This window comes from Panthera tigris, chromosome X (genome assembly GCF_018350195.1).
Source record: "Panthera tigris isolate Pti1 chromosome X, P.tigris_Pti1_mat1.1, whole genome shotgun sequence".
In the NCBI taxonomy this organism is placed as follows: domain Eukaryota; kingdom Metazoa; phylum Chordata; class Mammalia; order Carnivora; family Felidae; genus Panthera; species Panthera tigris.
In genome coordinates, this window is record NC_056677.1 from 98,339,846 (window position 1) to 98,362,001 (window position 22,156).

The window sequence follows — 22,156 nt, forward strand, 5'->3', positions numbered from 1 at the left end:
CTTCCCTGGGAATCGCCGATCAGACCAACCCAGAATACACCTAGGGCTACCGGGCCTAGAGAACTCTATACCCAAGGGTGCTTGAGGGACTGGCTGTCTCAAATGGGCAACTAAAACAAATACTGATTTGAAGACTAGGTTATCTTCAACTGGGACAGAAAGCAGTGCTAACTGGATATCGTTCTGAAATAGAAACGAAGACCTTTCCTATGACTTTTTTGGGAGGCGGGGTCCATAGCGACTGGGGAGAATACCTACCATGTGGATGTGACCGGTATTTGATTCCTTGCTCTGTGGTGTCATCATCCAAAGGCCAACATTCTTGCATGCAGGTCTGCCTCGGCTTCAGGGAAAGGAAAAAAACAAGGAAGATCTCCGCCAGCGAATTATTCTTGGGCTGTCTGCTTGACAGTACTATAATGTTCTTTGAGACCATCGGGGATGGGCGTGTTGACCCCGGCTACAGCCCTGGGGATTCAAATCATGGTCTGCCAACTGATACGTGGCGAGACAGAGAGCTCCTGCCGGGTCACCCTAAATCCAAGGCCCGTTGCTAGCGTTCCATTTGGCTAGAAAACGACATGAGGCCGATGCTGACCCAGGTTGTGGATCGGCCAGGCTGCTTTGTCTTATGCTTTGGCCATGGGATCATTCCACTGCGTCTTAACACCTCCACCAGGGGGAGGGCTGGGACAAGGAGAAAAAGCGAGCATTTGAGAATGGCATAGGGTCTCAGGGTCCAAAGTAAGCTGAAATGCCATCTAGAAGCATCCGGAGTCTGAATGTCCTCTATACTGTTTATGCTCTCCCAAAACAGGGAACTGGCAGTCTGGTAGTGAAGACATACAGAGAAGTGACTAGGAACTCGTGTGACGAGTTATAAAACCAGTATGTGGAAATGCTATGGGAACATGAGGAAAAGTAACTAACTTGAGCTGAGAAAGTAGCAGAGGGAATGTCACCTGCAAAGTCACGATCACGAAAGACCACGGTGTGTTTGGGTAACTGGGGGCAGTTCGTGTGGCTGGAGTGTAAGGGGCTCAGAGGAATGACCAGGAGTGGCAGGGGATTAGACTAGAGAGAGATACCGGCACTGAAAGAGGGCTGGGGTTTAATCCAGTAAGTGAAAAGGAGTCATTAAAGTCTTTTAAGCAGGGAAGCTCTGTGATCATATTCGCACTTCAGAAAGAGCACTTTGGCAGCCACGATAGGAAGGGTGGGTCGGAGAGGGCAAGCCTGGGGAATGGGCCGTGAGGGAGAAGGAAGAGTCGAGAATGACTCCACGGTTTTGAGCGTGGCTGGAACGGCGTGATGGTGATGTTGTTGATCAAGACTGGGAACACAAGAGAGAAGCGAGATTGGAGAGCAAGATGTGGTCCATTTTGGACATTTAAAGCTCACGATTCCTATTGGTCGGACACTGATCACAAGCCGTAATCACAAGCGGGGTGGGGGAGAAGGAAATCTGAGAACAAAAGCAACATGTGCCTAAGTGAACTCTCTTAAGAAATTCTAAGCTATTTAATCTCAGGAATCTGAGCCAGTTCTGTAAACACACCACAGCGATCTAGTCTCTCAGATACTGTTTTTCTCTCCGCTTGTGTCAGGAGACGCTACTAGGGCGTTTCAGAATTCCCTTCCCACTTGCCAACTCAGTAGAGGGGAGCTGACCTCTACTAACAAGCGACAAAAGATATTCGATGGCAGATCTGTGGAAAATACAAAACAAAACAAAACAAAACAACGAAACTGTCTTCCCCCAACCCCTTTCCTTACCAGATTCGAGTTTCAGAGCGAATCTTTTAAAAAAGAAAGAAACAAAAGACTTGAAGACTATAACTTGAAAACCACTTAAAAAATACCTCCGAAAAACCAAACTCTCAAGATTCAGTAGCAAAAGGTCATAGAACATTAGGTCTGGAAAAGGATATTAGAGTGTTTAGAGAAATCAACCTGCCTCGCATCTGACTCCAGGTCCAGTGCTCTTTCTACTCTGAGCTGCTGCTTACCAGGAAGCACCGTCCTTTTTAAAAATCAATGGGTGATCCCGAACATTTTGAAGCATATGTCAAATTTGAGTTCGAATAGTTAACATTTCACAGGAATTCAACTACTGGTGCTATATTTTATACATAATACATTATCCCATTACATCCGTTGACTATTCCACAGACAAGGAATTATGAATTTTTTGTCATACAGTAGTTTTCATTCAATGGAATCCATTGGATCCACAGTTTCAAAGCAGTATTGAATAGTACTGGGATGGTTTGGGTTGTTAGCTGGGACATGAAAAAAATAGCTTTATTACACAGAACTGGATATAATTATATATATATATGTATATATATATATATATATATATATATATTGATGAAAGTAGAATTCTAACAGTTCAACCAACTTGAGGTGGGTTCATTTAAATCATCCCCCACACAGCAAACGTGCCAAGATTTGATTTGTGTCCCATTGGCCGCAATGCACTTGGTCTTACTTAGTTGTCAATGAGAATTACTACTTCAAATGCCTTCATGGTTTTGTCCATGCTAGATTTATGATTTCTCACCCCTCCAAAATCATTACCCTAAAGTAACTTTTCTCAGGCATCTATTTGCTGGGAATCTTCATGTAGAAAACACTACTATTGTATTGAGGAGTTGTTGACAACAATAAATTGAAATAAAAAAGAAGTGTATGGTTTCCTCTTTCCAGACTGTACCACTGATTTCCCCACAGGAATACCGGGCAGCCATGTGGGTGCAAAACTTGACAGGTAACAGCCTATTCGTTTAAAACTTTTTTTTGGGGGGGGGGGGCGCCTGGGTGGCTCAGTCGGTTGAGCGGCCGACTTCGGCTCAGGTCATGATCTCATGGTCTGTGAGTTCGAGCCCCGCGTCGGGCTCTGTGCTGACAGCTCGGAGCCTGGAGTCTGTTTCAGATTCTGTGTCTCCCTCTCTCTGACCCTCCCCCGTTCATGCTCTGTCTCTCTCTGTCTCAAAAATAAAAAATAAACGTTAAAAAAAATTTTTTTTAAAAACTTTTTTTTTCTTCTTCTTCCCCCGACTTTTTTTTTTTTTTCTCTTGGAGTTTAACCACAGGAGGATGAAACTGAAAGCTGTTTCATTTCTGAGCATTTTTCCTTTCGTAGTCTCCATGCTCTGGTTTCTCAGAAGACTACTTTGTCAGAGCAAACTTCCTCTCTTCATCGAGTCCTGGTATAAATTGTTCTATTTGTGTAGGAAAGGAACACTAGGAAAAACCTTGAGGTGGGGAGAAGGAACCAAAATCCAAAGAAAAGCTGCAATTGCTTGATGAAAGCCCGGCTAAGTGACTTTAGGGCACAACTGGCCACAAATGGTCTCCCAGAGCAAATCTCTAATGGTAATTGCAACTAAAGACAGAAATATTTCCACTCCCTTGTTTGACTCAGAGACTCAGCTGCTATAGGAATCCCTTCTTTCTTTGGAAGCTGCTATGGCCCAAGGTCTACTAGGTTTATATGGTTTGATTGCGGTGATGTCTGCGACCCTGATACATTTCTCCTACCTAGGTTCTTTGTTAGAGTTATTTTCCTTACTGATTTCTTCTTAAAGTATTCAAACATGATAAAGCAATTTAGCCAAATCCTACAGAAGTGTGATTTACACTGTGATTTTTATCGAGGCAGAGAATAGAGGTTTGGATGCGTGTGGTGGTGGGGAGGAAGGATAGGATAGATGGAGGCAAAGAGCAAGGAAGGAATTGGAAGCCTGAATAGCCCTGCCTCCTTCGCAAAGTTCTTTAGTTGCAGGCTAGAGGGAAGACAAGCTGATAGGAGGATCTAAAAGGTTTAAGAAGGATATGATAGGCTCTCAATCTGGCAGCTTAGTCTCCAAGATGTACTTCTGTGCAGGCTCCTGTGTGGACATAACATCAATCAAGGTTCCAACGATAAATAGCATACTTGGGGTGCCTGGGTGGCTCTGTTGGTTAAGCGTCTGAATTCGGCTCAGGTCATGATCTCAAGGTTCCAGCCCCACATTAGGCTCTCTGCTGTCAGCAGGGAACCTGCTTCAGATCCTCTGTCTCCCTCTCTCTCTGCCCCTCCCTTGCTCATGCTCTCTCTCCCTCTCTCTCAAAAAATAAAGAAACATTAAAAAATAAATAAATAGGGGCATCTGAGTGGCTCAGTTGGTTAAGCATCTGACTCTTGATTCTGGCTCGGGTCATGATCTCACAGTTCATGAGTTCGAGCCCTATGTCGGGCTCTGCGCTGACAGTGCAGAGCCTGCTTAGGATTCTCTCTCTCTCCCTCCCCTCCTCCCCTGCTTGTACTATCTCTCTCTCTCTCTCTCTCTCTCTTTCTCTCTCTCCAAATAAACTTAAAAAATAAAAATATGTAAATAAATAAAATAGCACACTTGACAAAATGGAATAATTGGAAGGGGGGTTATTTACAAAGACATTACTTATAAATGTGTAGACACAGGGAAACACCAGAGAATAGCACAATAGCCCGGGCTGGTATAAGTGAACTATTATCTTCCCCAGACCTTAAGGGGCAGGGGTAGGAGGTGGCTCCCACAACCCAGAAAGACTGAGTCCTGTACAACTGACTGCCTTGAAAGGAGTGGTGACCTTGTTGAGGGACTAAGCTAGGCCAAGGTGATCTTGTGTGTGTGTGCAGGGGGATAATCCTACACCTGTTTATGGTTGTGTCTGAGCTTTTCAACTAAAATCTTCTCAAAATTTTAACATTAAGTTCTCCAAAGAATAGTCCTGTTACTCCACCCTAGCATTTTGTCGGCATCCTTCACTTAAAAGAAAGGGAGTTTGGGGCGCCTGGGTGGCTCAGTCGGTTAAGCGTCCGACTTCAACTCAGGTCACGATCTCGCGGTCCGTGAGTTCGAGCCCCGCGTCGGGCTCTGGGCTGATGGCTCAGAGCCTGGAGCCTGCTGCCGATTCTGTGTCTCCCTCTCTCTCTGCCCCTCCCCCGTTCATGCTCTGTCTCTCTCTGTCTCAAAAATAAATAAACGATAAAAAAAATTTTTTTAAAAAGAAAGGGAGTTTGAAAAGAGAAAGAAGCCACTTGGATTTATTCTGCTTCATCTTTACCAAAAAAACATTCTGTAATTCAACTCTGCATTGAATGTCTGGCTTGCATAAGACATTTTTTTTCCAGAACAGAATGATACAACCTTCATAACATAGTGAACTTGAATGAGAAAAGGATTTGTCTTCCATTAAGGACAAACATGCTCAGAAATGAGAGTCAGGATAAGGTGACATCCTTTCCCTCCTCTCTAATCCTCCAGCTGATGATGTCATCTTGTAGATAGAAAATCCTAAGGAATCTATGAAAAGACTATTACAGCTAATGAACAATTCACCAAAATTGCAAGACAAAAGATCAGTATACAAAAATCAGTTGTCCCTCTATACACTAGCAGTGAACAACTAAAAAAAAGAAATTAACAAAACAATGCCATTTACAATTGCACAAAAAATGAAACACTTAGGAAAAGATTAACAAAAGAAACCCAAGACTTGTGCACTGAAAACTACATAGCATCGTTGAAATAAAAGAGCTAAGACAATGGAAAGACACCTATGTTCATGAATTAGAAGATTAATATTGCTAAAATGGCAATACTTTCCAAATTGATCTACATATTCAATACAATCCTTTCAAAAATCCAACTTCCTTTTTTTCCCAGAAATTGATATGGTAATCCAAAGTTTCATGTGGAAATGTAAGGGACCCAGGAAAAGCCAAAATAGTTCTGAAAAAGAACAAATCTGGAAGACTCATACATCTCAATTTCAAAACTTACTGCAAAGCTAGAGTAATTAAAACAGTGTGGTACTAGGGAGCCTGGGTGGCTCAATCAGTTAAGCATCTGACTTCAGCTCAGGTCATGATCTCACGGCTTGTGGGTTTGAGCCCTCCCTCAGGCTCTGTGCTGGCAGCTCGGAGCCTGGAGCCTGCCTCATATTCCCTCTGTGTCTCCCTCTCTCTCAGCCCCTCCCCCACTCATGCTCTGTCTGTCTCTCTGTCTCTCAAAAATAAATACACATTAAAAGTTTTTTCAAAGTTAACGCCAAATGGATCAGAGATCTAAATGTAGGAGCTAAAATTGTAAAATTCTTAGAAGAAATATAGACATAAATCTTTGGGCCTTGGATTAAACAGTGGTTTTTTAAATACAAAATTGTGCAGTCTAAAGAGATATTTCTCCAAAAGAGATATACAAATGACTAACAAATATATGAAAATGTGTTAAATGTCATTAGTCACCAGGGAAATGCAAATAAATCAAAACCACAATAAGATACCATTTCACATCCATTATAATGGCTAATAAAAAAAGGACAATAGCAAGTGTTGCTGAGGATGTGGAGAAATCAGAACCCTCATCAACTGCTGGAGAGAATGTAAAATGGTGGAGCCACTTTGGCAAAACCAGTTTGGCGGTTCTTCAAAAGGCTAAATACAGAGCTTCCCATTTGACCCAGAAATTCCTCTCCTAGATACACACCGAAGATAATTAAAAACATATGTCCACCCAAAAGCATGTGTGCAAATGTCCACAGCAGCATTATTCATAATAACCAAAAAGTGGAAATAACCCAATGTCTCTCAACTGATGGATGAATAAACCGAGTGGGGCATATCCATATCATGGAATCTTACTCAGCTGTAAAGGGTATGAAATACTGATCCGTGCTATAGCATAGATAAACCTTAAAACATTATGCTAACTTAAAGGAGCCAGAAACAAAAGGTCATGTATATGATCCCATTTATAAGACATGTCCAGAATAGGCAAGCCCATAAAGACACAAAGCAGATCAGTGGTTCGCAGGGAGGGGCTAGAGGGAGGTGGGATAGAGAGTGACTGCTAATGGGGATGAGAATCTCTCTCTCTCTCTCTCCCTCTCTCTCTCCATCCATCCATCCATCCATCTGTCTATTCATCTATGTATCTATAGACAGAGGGAGGGAGAGAAATCTCTGGGTCTTACGGCAACTTCTTCTTTAACTTTTACAGGAACTGCCAAAACTGTTTTCCAAAGCAGCTGCACCATTTTACAGGCCCAGCAGCAATGTATCAGAGTCCAATTTCTCCATATCCTTGCCTACACTTGTTACTGTCCATTTTTTAAATTATAGTCATCCCACTGGGTGTACAGTTGTATTTCGTTTTGGTTTTGATTTGCATTTTGCGTTTCCCCGATAACTGGTAATGTTGACCATTTTTTTCACATGCTCATTGACTGTATATTTTCTTTGGAGAAAATCTATTTTCAGAGTCTGTGCTCATTTTCAGTTGGGCTGTCTTTTTACTATTTTTGTTAGAGCTATTTATGTATTGTGGATATTAGACCCATATCAAGTATAAGATTTACATAACTTTTCTCCCATTTTATGGATTGTCTTTTCAATTTCTTAATAGAATCCTTTGAAGTAAAAAGACTTTTAATTTGGGCGAGGTCCAATTTATAGAGTCTTTCCTTTGTTGTTTGTGCTTTTGGTCTCATATCTAAGAAACTCTTTCCTAACTCAAGGTCATAAAGTTTATTCCTATGTTTTCTTCTGTTTTAGAGTGTTTGCTGGTCCACTTAGATCTATAACCATTTTGAGTTACCGCACTCTTTTAATTACTATAGCTTTGTAGCAAGTTGTAATTGGAAAGTGTGAATCTTCCAACTTTGTTGTTGTTGTTCTTCTTTTTTTTAAGTTTATTTATTTGGGTGCCTGGGTGGCTCAGTTGGCTGAGCATCCAGCTTCAGCTCAGGTCATGGTGTCGTGGTTCGTGGGTTCGTGGGTTCGAGCCCCACACAGGGCTCACTGCTGTCAGCACAGAGCCCGCTTCAGATCCTTTCTGCTCCTCCCACACACACGTGTGTGTATGTGCTCTCTCTCTTTTTCAAAAATGAATAAACATTAAAAAAATAAGAAAGCTTACTTTTGGAAGAGAGAGCATGAACAGGGGAGGGACAGAAACAGAGAGAGAGAGAGAGAGAGAGAGAGAGAGAGAGAGAGAGAGAATCTCAAGCAGGATCCACGCTATCAGCTTGGAGCCAGTTGCAGGGCTCGAACCCACAAACTGTGAGATCATGACCTGAGCTGAAATTCAGAGTCGGATGCTTAACCAAGTGAGCCACCCAGGTGCCCCTGTTCTTTTCAAGGGCATTTTTTTTGGATTTTATGCATCCTTTTAATTTCTATGTAAATTTTTGGATCTGTTTGTTAATTTCTACAAGAAGAGTTCTATTTCAATGGTTGCTTTAGGATTTATAGCAGGTTTTTCTCAACCTCAGCATTGTTGACCTTTGAGGCCAGCTACTTGTTTTGGGGGCTGTCCTGTGTATTTTATAGCATCCTTGGCCTCTATCCAATAAATACCAGTTTGGGAAACCAAACATGTCTCCAGACATTGTTGAATCTTCCAGGGTTCAAAATCACCCCTGATTGAGAGCCACTGGTTTAGAGTTTACATCTTTCACAACACAATCTACCTTTAAGTTATATTCTACCATTTTTCTCATTCAGACATTCTGGCCATTGTTATCAGACATTTTACTTATTCATATGTCATAAGCCCCACCACACATTTTTACTATTTTTATGTAAACAGATTTTTAAAGACATTTAAATAATAAGAAAAAAAATCGTGTATATTTAATCATGGGGTTGCCATTTCCAGGGGTCTTTACTCCTTGGTCCTGCAGACCCAGGTTTCCAAATAGCATCATTTTCTTTCTGCTTGAAGAACGTCCTTTAACATGTTTGGTAGCGCAGATGGTTTCTTTTGGCTTTTGTATGCCTGAAAGCCCTTATTTTTGCCTTTGTTTTTGAAAAATATGTTGATGAGTACAGAATTCTTGATTAAGAGTGTTTTCTTTCACTTCTTTAGAGATGTTGCTTCACTGTCTCCTGGCTTGTTTCTCCACATGTTAACCTTTGCACATATCATATCTTTTTTCCCCTTACTGTTTGTAGGATTTTCTCTTAACACTATTTCTAAGCAATTTGACATCCTGTGCCTCGCGTAGTTTCCATGCTCCTTGTGCTGAGAGTTCACTGATCTTCTGGGAGCTGTGGGCCTATTGTTTCCCTAAAATTTAGAAATAACTCGGCCATTTTCTCTTCTCCAAATATTCTTCCAGCTACCACCCTCACTTCATCCTCTCTTTCTGAGACTCCAAATACATACATAACTCTCTCTCTCTCTCTCTCTCTCTCTCTCTCTATATATATATATATATATATATATATTTGCCTGAAATTTTCTCACAACTCACTGATACACTGCTCTTTTTTTCAGTTTTTTTTTTCTAAATTATTTCGTTGTGACTATTTTCTATTGTTATATCTTCAAGTACACCAACACTTTTCTCTACAACTGGTAATCTACCATTAATCCAATATAGTGCTTAGTTCATCTCAGATATTGTAGTTTTCATTTCTACAAGTTTGATTTGGGTCCTTTTTATATCTCCCATGTCTCCACTTATTATGTCCAGCCTTTCTGTAGTTTATTGAGGACGTGAAATACATTTATAACGACTTTTTCAAAAATATTAGATGCTTAAAGATCTGTGGGCAGCGGTACACGGCCCGGCCCACTGGTTGGGAAGCGGGAGGAAAATGATCGGAAGATTGCAGGCAAAAGAGTTTGGGCTATTGATGAGCATGTGGCAATGTCGACAAAGCGTGAAGATTTTTGTATCACTTGTTAATGCTCACCAAACAGTGTCTGCCACGGAAGAGGTACTAATAAGCCAAGTAAACAAAATGACTTGGTCAGTTGACATCAGCCAGTCACTTCAGTGCCAGCATATTGAGCACACGAACAAGGTGACTTTCGTGGCAGAGGTGGAGACTAAATATGGGCCCAATGGCACGGATTCATACTCACCAAGACTGGTCTGGCTATTGCTACCTCTGAACCTTTAACCTGCCAGCCAATTAGGGCAACAGGGAGCATCTGGTATAGCATCATCACTTTACATGTCCAACTGACCATTTGGTGACAAGTTGACTACAATGAGCCACTTCACTCTTGGATGTACTAATAGTTCATTTTCACAGCAATGGATGCATATTCCTGGTATGGGTTTGCTTTTCTTAATCACAAGGTCCCAGCCAATGCTGCTATGTGAGATATTACAGAGTATTTGATCAATTGGCATGTGATAGTACATCAGATTGCATTAAACGAGGGGATGCATTTTATAGCAAAGGAGATACAAGAATGGGCTGATGACGATGGGATCTACTGGTTCCATACCATATGACACCCCCTAGAAAGCTGATATCCTGACAAAGTAATGGAATTGCCTGCTGAAGAACAACAGCTGAAGCGCCAACTCAAAGGCAATGTTTGTGAGGACAGAATCCTATTCTCCAGAATACGTTAAATCCAATGAATCAAACTTTTTTACACGGTGTGTGTCCTCAACTAGAAGAATACATGAGTTTAGGAACCAAAGAGTGGAAGCAAGAATATCCACACTTATCATCACTTCCAAAGACACACTTGGGGGACTTTGTGTTTGCCATCCCTGCAATTCTGAACTTTCTAAAGTTAGAGGTGTTAGCCCTGTAGGGAGCCTACTAGATCTAGCCCAGCATTTCTCAACCGTGCCACTAATGACGTTGGGGGCTAGGTAATTCTTCATTCACAGGGGCTGTCCTGTACATTGTAGGATATTTAACAGCATCCCTGGCTAGATGCCAGTAGCACACTCTTCCCAGTTGTGATGAACAAAAATGTCTCCAGATATTTCCAAATGTTCCCTGGGAGGCTGAAGTGCCCCAAGTTGAGAATCACTGCTCCATCCAATGGGGGAAAAAGAAGATTCATATTGAACTACAATTGGTGGCTGCCACCTGGGCATTTTGACCTCCTCATGTCCAGGATCCAGCAGGCAAGAAGAGGAGTCACCATTTTAACTTGGTCAATTGACCCAGACCATTAGGAGACAGGGATACTATTTTTTTTAATTCTTCAGTTTATTTATTTATTGTGAGAGAGACAGAGAGAGCACAAGCTGGGGAGGGCAGAGAAAGAGAGAGAGAGAGAGAGAGAGAGAGAGAGAGAGAGAGAAGCCCAAGCAGGCTCTGCAGAGTCAGCACAGAGCCCAACATGGGCTCAAACTCACAAAAACATGAGTTCATGATCTGAGCCGAAATCAAGAGTCAGACACTTAACTGACTGAGCCACCCAGGTGCCCCTGGAGATAAGGCTACTATTGTACAATGGGAACAGGGAGCAACTGTTGGAGGATAAAGTAGTCTCTAAGGAGAAGCATCTGCTAGGTTAGACTGCTATTCTGTTAGAGATCTGTCCAGTAAGGAGAAAAGTCCAAATGGATACACATAGTTTGTTATTCACATAGATAGAATAAGCAAGATCAGCACAGTGTCAGCTCCCCACATCCCTAATCACGTAGGATGACACTTGAACCTCAGGGGTCAGATAACAGACTGCTAGATCACTGTTGTGGAGGAACCAATTCTAGACCACAGCTAAGAGGTGTTAGAGCCTGTATCTATATGCTAAGGAGGCCGAGGTAGATAGCCCATGTCTCACTGAAACCAGAGAGTAGACAAGAGCCTGATTCATGGCATCCTCCTTCAAGATAGGGAAGTTCATGCAAAATAGCCTTGTGACAGCTCCTCACAAGATTTCTATCTTGCCACGTTCTTTGGTGCTCTGCCAAGACTTAGGTCAAACCAATTGAGCCTTGCCTATGTGGCCTACATAGATATATGCAAGGTTTCCAGGGTGCCATGGTTGAGCCATTTCCCTACAGGTGTGTGTGTGGAACCCAGGTGATCCACTTGAATATTTCTAGGTACTGCCTTTCCCAGTTAGGACGATAAATGGACAGGTGTGGCCATCTTGGACTGAGAAAGATGTGGTGAGAAGATTGAAGCCACTCAAAGACAAAGGCCTGGGTCATACCTGTAGGTGAGCCACTGAGACAACAGAGGTGGTAATTGGGGGTGAAAGGAATTTAAAATGGATATTAGAGGAAGGTGATGATGACCGCCAATTGTGAACCCAAGACCAATGTCTGTAGGGTTGACTGTAGTTTGTAACACTAACCTCCCTCTTCTAAGTTTCCCCTCAGGAGGAAACACCTTATAGAGTCCGGTAGAATCTGCACCCCCCCACCAAAATACAGAAAGAAATGTATCTGGGGCACCTGGGTGGCTCAGTCAGTTGAGTGTGACTTTGGTTCAGGTCATGATCTCACGGTTCGTGAGTTCAAGCCCCACATCAAGCTCACTGCTGTCAGCGCAGAGCCCACTTTCGATCCTCTGGCCCCTCTCTCTCTGCCTTTCCCCCACTCTCTCTCTTGCTCTCAAAACTAAATAAAACATTAAAAAAAAGAAATGTATCCCAGTGGCACAAATGGTACATTGTGGTAGACAAAGACATATACGACCTAGATGCATCTTCAAGGAAAAACTTGCTGCTCAGCTCTGGAAAGGGCAGTCAGCAGACCACATATAGCTGTCAGTGTCTTCAGGGTGTGCCTCAGCTGCAGAGTCTCTCTTTGCTCAAGTTACACCCTTCCTGCGACAGCCCACATCTAGTAACTGTGAGTTTGACATGGGAGCACTCTGACTGGCAGTATTCATTCCAAAGCTCTTTGCTGGATCACCAAAGTCTTTGTTTGGCCTATATCACATTTCAGCTTCTCCAATGGCCCAATCCTACTTCATCTGCCTTTCGTGGGTGTTGATCCCTAACAAGCGTCTGACACCCTAACTCCATTTCAGCATTTGTTTCTGCAGAACCCAAACTGGAACACCAATGATGATATTCAGATCCAGACTTAGAGGAAACAACATATTCTTGATACGTTAAAATATACTCTGCATTGTCGTTTTTTGTGACATAAAGTTGTTCCCTTATAATCCCTTTAATGTCTGTATGAATCTGTAGTGATGAATCTGTCTCTCGTTCCTTACACTGGTAACTTGTGTCTTTTTCACCTTTTTTTCCCTAGTGAGTCTGTCTGGAAGTTTATCAGATTTCCTTAAAGACCAGCTTTAGATTTCATTGATTTTCCTCTATTTCACTGTTTTCTACCTCGTTGATTTCTGTTCTGATTTTTAAAATTATTTTGCATTTAATTTACTCTTATATTTTTGGTTCCTTAATTGGAAACTCAAGTCATTGAATTGGACTTTTCTTCTTTTCTAATGTAAGCATTTAGTTCTGTAAATTTCTAAGTATATTTAGATTTAAACATAACATATTTAAACATGTTTAAACTTCCCTGGGGGCACCTGGGTGGCTCAGTCAGTTAAGTGTCCAACTCTTGATCCCAGGGTCGTGTGATGGAGCCCCTCGTTGGGCTTGGTGCTGAGCGTGGAGTCTGCTTGGGATTCTGTCTCTCTCTCCCTCTGCCCCTCCCCCAGTCTCCCTCTCTCCCTCTCTCTCTCCCTCTCTCTCTCTTTCTCTCAAATAAAATTTAAAAATATTAAGTTTCCCTCTAAGTAAGCTTATGCCTTAGCTACCCCTCAGTAATTCTGATACGTTGTGCTTTTATTTTAATTCTCTTCAAAACACTTTCTAATTTCCTGTTTGATCTTCCTTAATTCATGAAAAATTTAAATTTTTTATGTTTATTTTCGAGAGAAAAAGAGAGAGACAGAGCATGAGTGGGGAAGGGGCAGAGAGAGAGGGAGACACAGAATCCGAAGAAGCGGGATCCAGGATCCGAGCTGTCAGCACAGAGCCCGACGCGGGGCTCGAATTCATGACCTGAGCTGAAGTCGGACACTCAATCGACTGAGCCACCCAGGTGCCCCAACTCATGAAATATTTAGAAGTAGTATTACCTAGTTTCCAAATATTCAGGGATTTACATATATCTTTCTATTATTGATTTCTAATGTAATTCCATTGTGGTGAGACAACATACTTGATGTTATCTGAACGATTTTAAATATATTGACTTCTTTTATAACTCAGAATATTGTCTCTCTTGACAAATGATCACTTGAAATGTGTATTCTGATGTTTGTGGGGAAAAGCATTCTATAAATATCAATTAAGTCAGTTGATTAATCATACTTTTCAAGTCTTCTTTGTGTTTGCTGCTCTGCTACCTACTCTGTTTGAAATTAAAGCTACTATTTCAGCTTTATTTCGATTACTGTTAGCATGATGTATTTTTTTTTCAATTTTTACACTCTAGCCTATTTGTGTCTTCATATTTAAGGTGATTTATTGCAGACCACACCTAGGTGGGTTTTGGATTTTTTTCTTTTTTTTAAAGTTTATTTATTTTGAGAGAGAAAGATAGCACACACAGGGGAGGAATAGAGAGAGAAGGAGAGAGAGAGAATCCCAAGCAGGCTCCACACTGTCAGTGCAGAGCCTGATGTGGGGCTCAAACTCATGAACTGGGAGATCATGACCTGAGCCAAAACCAAGAGCTGGATGCCTAACTGACTGAGCCACGCAGGTGCCCCAAGGGTCATGCATTTTTTCTTGACCATCTCTATCATTTACTTGAGTTGTTCAGACCATTTATAAATAACGTGATTATTGATATGATTGCATTTAAATCTCCATCTTGCTATTTGTTTTCTGTTGGTCTTGCTTGCTTATTGTTCCCCTTTCTTCTTTTTCTGCTCTAATTGAATTAATTGGGTCTTTTTCAGATTTTATTTTTGAGTAATCTCTGCACCCAGTTTGGGACTTGAACTCACAACCCCAAGATCAAGAGTTGCACGCTCTACCAACTGAGCCAGCCAGGCACCCCTGAATTAATTGGGTTTTAAAAATGATTCCACATTATCCCCTTTATTGATTTATTAGCTATATTGCTTGGTTTATTTGTTTGGGTTTTTTTTAGACTTTGCTTTAGGGTTCATAGTAGGTATTTTTAACATTTCACTGTCTACCTTGAAGTCACATTATACAACTTTTCATATAGTGTAGGAAGTTACAACAATATACTTCCATTTTAATCTTTGTGCTATCATCATATGTTTCTCTTCTACATATATTGCAAACACTACACTAAAAATGTTACCTCTTTTTGGCAACGTGACTTTTAATAACTGAAATGCATTATGTACTATTCAGAGTATGGATGCATCAACATGCATTTAACCAATTCCAAACTGTTCATTAAGGTTATTACCAATTTTTTTGTTGATATAACAAATTATATAGCAATAAACATCCTGGGGCAAAACATTTCTATGCATATTTCTTGTTTTTTTAAAGATTTTATTTTTAAGTAATCTCTACACCCAATGTGGGGCTCAAACCCACAACCCTGAAATCAAGAGCCACACGTTCCACCAACTGAGCCAACCAAGCACCCCTCTTTGCACATTTCTGATTATGTCTTTAGAATAGTTTTTTATTGTGGTAAAAATACACATAGCAAAATTTAACATCTTGACTATTTTTAAGTGTATAGTTCAGTAATGTTCAGTATATCTACATTGCTGTGAAACAGCTCTCCAGAACTTTTTCATCTTCCAAATCTGAAACTTCATACTCATTAAAGCAACTCTTCTTTTTCCCCCTCCCCCAATCCCTGGCAACAAGCATTCTACTTTTTGTTTCTGTGAATTTAGATACTTCATATAAGTGGAATCATACTGTATTCGTCTTTTTGTGGCTGGCTTATTTCATTTAGCGTCATGTCCTCAAGGTTCATCCATGTTGTAGCATGTGACAGGATTTGCTTTATTCATTTCTTTGGATGCCTTTTCTTCTGAGTGTATCATCTGGAATAGTTTCCATTGCTACATATTCAAGTTTCCTATTTTTTTCCTTCCGCAATGTCTAATTTGTTGTTAATCCCATCCAGTATATTTTTCAAATTGCACAGTTCTCATCTTAGAATGAATCACCTGTCTTGATTCCAACATACGCTGTGACGAATGCTAGGCTCAGGAGAAAGAAAGGTTTTACCCTGGGACCATTTGTTTGTGTGTCTCGGTCAGGCATTTGGCTACCATTCTATAGAGCACTCATGGGAAAGAGTACACCCTGTGTAATATACAGGCCCCTTGAGTGATTGCTCATGTGGAGGAAGATCGGTCACTACTAGAAAAGCAGTTATTATTTAAATATTTTAGTTATCGAATCCACATTTCTAAAGGCAGAGGGCTCACTAGGACCCTACAAAATGTTTTATTGCTGTTGCTGTTGTCATTGCTGCTGCTTCCTGTGGCACAATAAAGATCTTGATCCCCAGGGTTATAAGGAAAATCCCCTCTAGCACCCCTGTGCATAATGAAAGGGTAAATTCAAACTCAAGACTGAGGTCCTTAAGCTGTATAAAGCAACCACTACCATGGGAGAGGCTCTAACACTAATGATATTTATCTGAGGTTTTCTGGAGAAAGAAATTTATAAAAACAGGCAGGGTGCGGGGGGGTGGGGCGCCTGGGTGGCTGAGTCGGTTAAGCATCCAACTCTTGATTTCGGTTCAGGTCATCATCTCACGGTTCGTGAGTTTGAGCCCCAAGTCAGGCTCCACAGTGACAGTGCGGAGCTTGCTTGGGGTTCTCTCTCACTCTCTCTCTCTCTCTCTCTCCCTCTCTCTCTCTGCCCCTCCTCTGCTCATGCTCTCTCTCATCTCAAAATAAATAAACTTAAAAAAAAAAAAAGCAGGCCGGGTAGAGAGAACTTCTCCAATATATATCCAATAGCGAAAGAAAGAAAGAAAGAAAGAAAGAAAGAAAGAAGAAAACCAGGAAGGAAGGAAGAAAAGAAGGAAGGAAAGAAGGGAGGGGGGAGGAATCTGATCTGGATATAGGGAAAGAAACAAAATAATGAAACAGGTCCACAATTTGACCCAAATGAGGATCTAAAAAGTACTAAAAGAATTTATAAAACAAAAAATATAGAAGTGTGCTGATTTGATTTTGCACCTCTACAACACAGCTTCTGGATTAACTTTAATATCTGCTGAAATGCATTTTTTAAGTTGCATTTTAAGTTGCAACTGGCAACTTAATCAATACTTGGGGGCAAATTGTAGTAACACCTAAGTATCCTTCTAAATCTGAACAGCACAACCCCTATAATCTTAGGGGAGTTACTGTAACATGAACTAGAGGACAGTTATGCCTCATTTTAACTATTAGGACAATAGCCTTGCCTAAATTCCCTGTGATGCTAGCACCCATTGTCCTAAAATATCCAATAGTAAGGACCCAGATGCTCAGACCTAATGGGAAATAAATTAAAATTAAATATTTGGCACTTACAAATTGGCTTTTAAAAGTGAGACCCATTTTTTAAAAAGTGGGGGGTTGCATGGGTGTCTCAGTCTGTTAAGTGTCCAACTCTTGATATGGGCTCAGGTTGTGATCTCACAGTTGTGAGATTAAGCCCCGAGTTGGGCTCTGCATTGAGCATGGAGGCTGCTTGGGATTCTCTCTCTCTCTCTCTCTCTCTCTCTCTCTCTCTCTCTCTTCCCCTCCCCTGCTCATGCTCTCTCTCTCTTTCTCTCGCTCTTGCCCTCAAAATAAATAAATAAATAAATAAATAAACATTTAAAAAATGAAATCACGGGGTGCCTGGGTGGTTCAGTCGGTTAAGTGTCTGACTTCAGCTCAGATCATGATCTAACGGCTCCTGAGTTCAAGCCCCGCGTCAGGCTCTGCACTGACAGTTCAGAGCCTGGAGCCTGTTTCGAGTTCTGTATCTCCCTCTCTCTCTGCACCTCCCACACTCGTGTTCTCTCTGTCTCTCTCTTTCTCTCACTCTCTCTCAAAAATAAATAAACATTAAAAAAGTTTAAAAATGAAATCACATGCACCTTCTCCCTTCTACATGCCTGTTAAAAAAGCTAATAAGGCCCAATGTCAATTTAAATAGGGCCTTCCAGGATTGAAAGCCTTTATATACAACCTATTTAGAGAAAGAGTGATTGTTAACCACTGCTCCTCCATTTAACAGTCCAACTTGACCTGTTCTTAAACTTGGAAAGAATGATTTTTGCAAAAAAGATTTTTGCAGCCTCAGAGCTGTGATCCCACTCATTAGGGCCTCATATTCAAATTTATTGAAATCACTGACTCTATCCAGTCAGAAACTGGCAAATATTTTTCCACAATGGATCTGGCTAAATTGTTTTGTTTAGCGTCTATTCTAGTCTCTCCCCCTGCACTTTGCCTTCACCTCCTAACGGACACGATATACCTTTACCTGGCTCTCTATGGAGTACCACAGTAGCCTTGCCAACACGCACAGTCTTTGCAGACATTATCTTAAGTGCATCCAGTTTTTTCCAGGGGCGCACGTGTAGCATTATATTCATGATGTCCTCACCTGAGGATGTTCATTCGACACACTTATTTGGGACATACAAATACTCACAAGGGAGCTCGGAAAGGGGGATGGGCCATTGCCTCACACATAGTGCAAGGCTCTGCCATCTCTAAATTCCTGAAAATTATTTGGGAAACCAAGGGTCCCTCCATACCCAACACTGTCAAGAAACAGCTATTGACCCTCTCAACTCCCACAGTATTACAACAAGCCCAACATCTCTTAGGCCTTTTGGGTTCTGCAGGCAACACGTTCCTCATTTACAAATTTTCCTTAATCCCATTTATGCAGTTATTTCAAAATCAGCCCACCTTGAATGGAGTCCCTTCCAACAAGAGGCCCTAGACTCTGTCAAAATTGCAATATAACAGCCACTCTCATTAATGCCCTTCCACCAGACTCCTTCCGTGGTTGAAACTTTCGCAACCTTCTCTCATGACTCCTGGAGTCTCTGGACCACCCATAGTGGCCATAAGTTACTTCAGGGCTTCTGGTGCAGAAACCTGTCCTCCTCAGCCCTGTGCTGTATGCTAGAGGAACAGCGATTGCTGGCCACATACTGGGCTTTCCTGGAAACAGAGGTCCCACAGGCCCCGAGCCCATGATCCTTCATCCCCAGCCGCCCACTATGCACTGGGTCATGGAAACGGTACCCATAAGCTGGCCGGGACCACAAAGGCCTCCTTTGCAACACAGAGCCCAACCTAGGCCCTCTGGCATATCCCACCAGCAGGCCACGTGGCCTCCTCTGTCCTCAGTTCTTTGACAGGTGGCATGGTGTTGGAAGAAGCCACCCCTCTACCAGATCCCTTGGCTGCCTGGGGAGCCCCCTGGGATCAACGGAGCGAACAGTAATGGGAGTTTGTACATTTTACAGATGGTAATGTCACCATCACATGTGACATAAGTTCGCTGGAGAACTACCGTTTTCGTCCCTTAACCAGGACATTCCTGGTAAAGGATAAGACGCAAGGGTCAACACAATTGGCCAAACTTCAAACGTGCATCTCAAAACGATTTTCCCTGGCCAAGAATCAGCCCCAGCCGCACCATTTTACAGACTTGTAGACTGTTGCCAGTGGTCTGGCTCTCTGGTCCAGCCAATGCATCAACAATAATTGCTCGTCTGAGCTTTCACCCTTTCGGGTAAAGAACCCTTGCCTCATAGATACCCCACGTACAATCAAGGTCCAGCATGGCTGTACGTATATCCTGAAACCACAATACAAGCCCTTACCAAGACATTCTCTTTTTTGATGTTTATTTATTTATTTTGAGAAAGACAGAGAGACAGAAACAGCATGACCGGGGGAGGAGCAAAAAGAGAGGGAGAGAGAGAAAATCCCAAGCAGGTTCGGCACTGTCAGAACAGAGCCCGACGTGGGGCTTGAACCCACAAACCTTGAGATCATGACCTGAGCCGAAACCAAGAGTCAGACACTTAATTGAGCCACCCAGGTACCCCAGGCCCTACCAAGACAGTCTTTATCCCCTTCGGAGCGCCAAACATTACTGATAGTGACCAAGGAACACATTTTTGTTTCTCAGAAAACAAAATACTGGGCTCTTGAGCAAGATATTCAGTGAAACTTTCCCTTTCCTTACAGGGTACAGACTTCAGGCCTCATAGAGTGACATAATGGCTTATTTAAACAAATCCAAATTCAATTAAATGAAGCATGGTACATTTTTGTCATCACCCAAATATCCAGTGTTATTATAATGAATTATAATGAATGAATTATAATGAAGAGTCTGACTCCATTTTTTGATGTCTGACTGCTGACAGCTTTTAAGACTCAACCCTCACTCTCTCCCTGTGTCCCACATCTGGGCAAGCTAATTAGAAAGCCTGAGTCCTGGGGCGCCTGAAGGCTCAGTTGGTTAAAAGTCCAACTCTTGGTTTCACCTCAGGTCATGATCTCGTGGTTCATGAGTTTGAGCCCCGCACTGGGATCTGCACTATCAGGGCTGAGCCTGCTTGGGATTCTCTCTCTCCCCCTCTCTGCCCCTCCCCTGTTTGTGTCCGTTCTCTCTCAAAATAAATAAATAAACATTAAAGAGAAGAGAGAAGGGTGCCTAGATGGTTCAGTCAGGTCATGATCTCGCGGTTTGGGGGTTCGAGCCCCATGTCACGTTCTGTGCTGACAGCTCAGAGCCTGGAGCCTACTTCGGATTCTCTGTCTCCCTCTCTCTCTACCCCTTCCCCACTCACACTCTGTCTCTCTCTCTGAAAAATAAACATTAAAAAGCATTAATAAACATTAAAAACATTAAAACATTAAAAACATTAATAAAATATGGGAATGCAAGCTGGTACAGCCACTCTTGAAAACAGTATGGAGGTTCCTCAAAAAACTAAAAATAGACCTACCCTATGACCCAGCAATCGCACTACTAGGCATTTATCCACGGGATACGGGTGTGCTGTTTCGAAGGGGCACATGCACCCCAATGTTTATAGCAGCACCATCGACAATAGCCAAAGCATGGAAAGAGCCCAAATGTCCATCGATGGATGAACAGATGAAGAAGGTGTGTTATATATGTACGATGGAGTATTACTCGGCCATCAAAAAGAATGAAATCTTGCCATTTGCAACTACGTAGATGGAACTGGAGGGTATTATGTGAAGTGAAATTAGTCAGAGAAACAAAAATCATATGACTTCACTCATATGAAGACTTGAAGAGACAAAACAGATGAACATAAGGACATGGAAACAAAAATAATATAAAAACAGGGAGGGGGAGAAAACAGAAGAGACTCATAAATACGGAGAACAAACTGAGGGTTACTGGAGGGGGTGTCGGGGGGGATGGGCTAAATGGGTAAGGGGCACTAAGGAATCTACTCCTGAAATCATTGTTGCACTATATGCTAACTAATTTGGATGTAAATTTTAAAAAATAAAAAATTAAATAAAATAAATAAATAAATAAATAAATAAATAAAATTTAAAAAGACCATAAAAGGGGCGCCTGGGTGGCTCAGTCGGTTAAGCGGCCGACTTCAGCTCAGGTCACGATCTCGCGGTCCGTGAGTTCGAGCCCGGCATTGGGCTCTGTGCCGACAGCTCAGAGCCTGGAGCCTGCTTCCGATTCTGTGTCTCCCTCTCTCTGCCCCTCCCCCGTTCATGCTCTGTCTCTGTCTCAAAAATAAATAAACATTAAAAAAATTTAAAAAAAATAAAAAATAAAAAAAAATAAAAAGACCATAAAAAACATTAATAATTTTAAAAAAGGAGAAAGGAAGAAAGGAAGAAAAGAAAAGAAAAAAGAAAAGAAATAAAGAAAAAAGAAAAAAGAAAGAAAAAAAAAAAAAAAAAAAAAAAAAGAAAAGAAAAGAAGAAAAGGAAAGAAACCCTGAGTCCTTCCTCCTTTGGTTTCAGGAGTTTCAAACCACACGAGTCTCTGTTTCTATCTCTCTCAAAAATAAATAGACATTAAAAAAACATTTTAGGGGTGCCTGGGCGGCTCAGTCGGTTAGGCGTTCAACTTCGGCTCAGGGCATGATCTTGCAGTTCATGAGTTCGAGCCCTGCGTCAGGCTCCGTGCTGACAGCTCAGAGCCTGGAGCCTGTTTTGGATTCTGTGTTTCCCTGTCTCTCTGCTCCTCCCCTGCTCATTCTCTGTCTTTCTGTCTCTCAAAAAATAAATGAAACATCAACAATTTTTTTGTAATTTTTTTAAAAAGAAAAGGTATTGAATATGAATCTAATCACCAAAAAATAATCAGACAAATCCAGATTACAGAAAGAACAGCTGACCTGGACTCTTCAAAAATATCAGTATCTTTAAGAAAAATAGTCGAAGGTACTGTTCTATGATCTAGATTAA

The 22,156-nt window shown here is 41.7% G+C and overlaps 1 long non-coding RNA gene across 1 annotated transcript in view; it reads right to left on the reverse strand.

The window, feature by feature from the left end:
• LOC122235528 overlaps nucleotides 1-22,156 on the reverse strand; it is a 34,341-nt gene that overhangs the window by 10,460 nt on the left and 1,725 nt on the right. Inside the window, exon 2 of the long non-coding RNA XR_006213585.1 lies at nucleotides 259-343. This is a non-coding gene — a long non-coding RNA (uncharacterized LOC122235528). The remainder of the gene's footprint in view (nucleotides 1-258; nucleotides 344-22,156) is intronic.